A 4,003-nucleotide genomic window follows, 5' to 3' on the forward strand; every position below is an offset into this window, starting at 1 on the left:
ATCAAGCAACGTTTCATATTTTAAAAGAATTTGCTTTTGTTTCCCTGTGAACTGTCCATTCATAGCTAGTGGGCATGTTTATATAGGGCTTTGTCTTTCTCTAATTTTAGAAGGCACTTTCTATTTTACAAATACTAACCCTTTGTCTGTAATGGACTTCACAGATATTTTCCACAGGAAGTCATTTGTCTTTTTACTCTGGTCACGGGCTTTTACGATACGTGAATGTTTCCCATTTTCATTCAGTCAAGTGTGTTCCCCTTTCCCACCATTGCACGCGGATTTCATTCAGGTCTTAGGGAAGTTCTCCCTGTTCCCAGCTGCAGAGGAAATTCCCCAGGTTCTCTTCCGGTACTTGCATGGTTTCATTTTTCATTTAACACTTAAATCCCCATTCATTGGAAATTAAAGGCTATATGGTATGAGAAACAGATTTCATTTTCTCCATTTCCCTAAGGCCAGACAGTTATCTCAGCAGAACATCTTAAAAATCCTTCATCCCTCCCACTGGCTGGAGATGCTGAGTTTCCTGGGCACTTAGTTGTTTTGCATCTGCAACTGGTTCTGTTTGTGGATTTTCTCCCCTCTGTCTATGAATGGGCCGGTGTCTCATTTTTTTAAAGATTGTATTTATTTGTCTTTAGAGGGGAAAGGAAGGAGAGAGGGAGAGAAATATCAATGTATGGTTGCCTCTTGTGCGCCCCCTGCTGGGAGCTGGCCTGCAACCCAGACATGTGCCTTGACTGGGAATTGAACTGTGATCCTTTAGTTCTCAGGCCCTCGCTTAATCCACTGAGCTACGCCAGCCAGGACATGCTTTTTAATTTTTTTTTCCCCATCACCGTGTATCCTCATTTGACCCTCTTCCACCTCCACCCGGGCCCTCCTGACTCTCACTCTGATGCTTATTCCATCTCGTCCGACTGTTTTCTGCCATTTAGGACATCCTGTAGTTTTTTTTTTTTTGAAAGGTGGATAAGATGTATGCTAATTCCTCACTTAATGTAGTCCATAGATTCTTGGACTTTAAGCAAGCCAACTATAATGAAACCGGTTTTACCAAAGGCTCATTAATATAACAAGAATCAAGCTCCTATGTCTTGTCCTCTCCATTATACCTAAATGACATTAGATGAAGCAATGTTGTTTGAGGACCTGCTTGTACTGGGGGGAAAACAACACACACACACACACACACACACACACACACACACACACCCCCAAACAAGAAAACCTGCTGTAAGTGGAACTTCAGCAACAGGCAGTAGGGTGTGGGGTGCACAGAAGTGTCCATAGAGTCCATCGGAGAGTCTGTGCCTCCAGACTCCATGAGTTCAGGGCATTTCTCAGCCCTCCCCCTCCCCTTGCAATGGCACAGTCTACTTCACAGGTGGCAAATACAAGGCCCGCGGGCCAATTCCGGCCCCTCACCCTGTGTTTTATCCAGTCCCGACTCTTTGTTTCTACCCGGCGGCAGTGCTGAGCTCTCGCTTAACTGTTAAGGGGTAGTTACATTTAATATAGTCCTAACATTACATTCAGCCCTTTGAAGGCAACCACGAGACTGATGTGGCCCCCGGTGAAAATGAGTTTGACACCCCTAGTCTAGCTGGAGAGGGCAGGGGTTGGGTATTTCCCTCCCCTAAGTGAGCTGGGCTCTGATAAAACCCCAGCACGGTAGGCTCTCATTAACTACTTCCTCCTGAGGGCAGCCCTTGTTAAGAAGAAAAGAGAACTTGGGTGCATTTCAGATGGAAGCAGGAGGGGATTTTTCGCTCCTGGTTGAACTCCCAAAGGTAACGCTCACAGAACAGCAGGGACCTCCTTGAAGATTTTGACCCTTGCCTTTGTCCACACTGAGTCTCCAGTGATTCAGCAATCACAGGCCAGGGCTCCCTACTCCAGACGGGTTCACATGGAGGTTTCTGCTCCGGGAAGTTGTGATTCCCAGAATCTGCCCGTTCCTCTCTGTTCCAATTCCAGGGCAGCGGCTTCCCGTGATCTCACCTCCCTGAGGGATCTAAGAGTTATTGATTTTTCTGTCTGTCAGGCATTTAGCTTGTTGTGTGGCCAGAGTGGCCAATTCCAAGCTCCTTACATCTGCTGTGTCGTTTTAGATATCTAGTTGACTAGCTGGGATTTTGGGTAAATGAAAACACAACAGCCTTGAGGAGAGTTAATGCACGCCTGAAGACGCCTGAGGAAACATTAACTTTAATGGAAGACCTCGCAGACTTCAGAAGAAGGCAGAGTCTCCTTACACACCCGAAACCCACATAGTGGGACTGGGCAGAATTTTTTTTTAATTGTCACCCAAGGACATTTTTTCATTGCTTTTAGAAAGATAGAAAGAGGGAGGGGGGGAGAGAGACAAAGGGACAGACAGACATAGATTGGTCGACTCCCACTCACACCCCAGTTGGGGATGGAAACTGCACCCTAAGCACGTGGCCTGACTGGGAATGAAACCTGCAACATTTCAGGTCATAGACGGCGCTCAAACCAACAGAGCCACCCCAGCCAGTGCTGTGCAGCATTTTTTAAGTAAAGGGTAAGAGATTTAGTTATTTAAATTCTTCTAGAAAGAGATTTCAGCATGAGACATTAATTCTCTAATTGAAGCTTGATGATACTAAGTGTTCACATTATTGAATTATGGGACTTTTCTAGTGTCTGCATTGTGATATTTTAACTGTGCTGCCATGGGCTACTTGTTAAATTATTATTCATTGTCTCAAGAACATAGGGGGCTACTTTGCTTCCGGGTAGGATTCCATATTGGAACAGAGATTTGAAGCTAAACCTGAGATTTGGAACCGCCCTCCACGACGCCATTTCTCCCAAGAACGAGTGATAAACCCTGTTTTATAACTGCTTTGGGGGTGCCACGTCCAGCTCCCCAAATGGAGGTGCTGCAGGAACCCCATCAGTTCCCATGGACAACGGCCCAGGCTCCAACTGTGGATGAAGGAAACGGAGTCTACCTCGTAGGCTACATTCTCTGGATTCAAGTTGTTCATTTTCTAAATGTCTAGTCTGATGAGGCCTGGTTCAGTTCACATAAACTTCTTGACTGGTTTAAACCAGTGATTTTCAACTTGGGGAAGTTTTTCCTCTTCCATCTCCCCAGTGACATTTGGCGAAGCCTAGAGAAATTTTTGGGGAGAGGTAGATATTTGACTTTCTCTGAGTGGTCCTAACTTAGATGTGGTGACAAAAGTTAGGGAAGCTGTTAAGTTACTGATCAAACACCGGTGATTTGGGGCCAATTGTTACAAAAGTTAACTCTTTTATCTTGGCTGGTATGACTCAGTGGACTGGGCACTAGCCTGCAAACTGAAAGTTTGAGGGTTTGAATCCCTGTGAGGGCACATGCCTGGGTTGCCAGCTAAGTCCCTGGTTGGGGGTGTGAGAGAAACAGCCACACATCCGTATTCTCTTCCTCCCTCCTCTCTCTGAAAATAAATGAATAAAATCCTTTTTTCTCACATTGCATTTTTAAAATTTAATTGTTCAAGTACAGTTTTCTGTCTTTTACTCCCCTCCCAGCCTACCTCCCCAGTGCTCCCCACCTCCCCTCCCTCCCATTTCCACCCCCCCTTAGTTGTTGTCCATGTGTCATTTATACTAGTTCCTGTAAATCCTTCCCCCTTTTCCCCTGAAATTCCCTCCCCTTTCCCCTCTGGTCACTGTCCACCTGTGGTCTATTTCAGTGTCTTTGGTTATCCATGCTAATCTTCTCTGTATCATTCCAATTTTAGAATATGTACTGCCAAAGTGAGCACAAAATCCTTTTTTTAAAAAAAGATTATTTATTTATTTATTTATCTTTAGAGGGGAAGGGAAGGAGAGAGGGAGAGAAGTATCAATGTATGGTTGCCTCTTGTGCATGCCCCACTGGGAACTGGCCTACCACTCAGGCATGTGCCCTGACTGGGAACGGAATTGCGATCCTTTGGTTTGTAGGCCCAGGCTCAATCCACTGAGCTACACCAGCCAGGCC

The 4,003-nt window shown here is 45.5% G+C and overlaps 1 pseudogene; it reads right to left on the minus strand.

Moving 5' to 3' along the window:
- Positions 1-3,726: 3,726 nt before the first annotated feature.
- Positions 3,727-3,785, minus strand: LOC119041553 (uncharacterized; annotated as a pseudogene).
- Between the last annotated feature and the right edge of the window lie 218 nt (positions 3,786-4,003).

Source organism: Artibeus jamaicensis, unplaced genomic scaffold, assembly GCF_021234435.1.
Source record: "Artibeus jamaicensis isolate MK-2021 breed Jamaican fruit bat unplaced genomic scaffold, CSHL_Jam_final scaffold_3151, whole genome shotgun sequence".
Classification (NCBI taxonomy): Eukaryota; Metazoa; Chordata; class Mammalia; order Chiroptera; family Phyllostomidae; genus Artibeus; species Artibeus jamaicensis.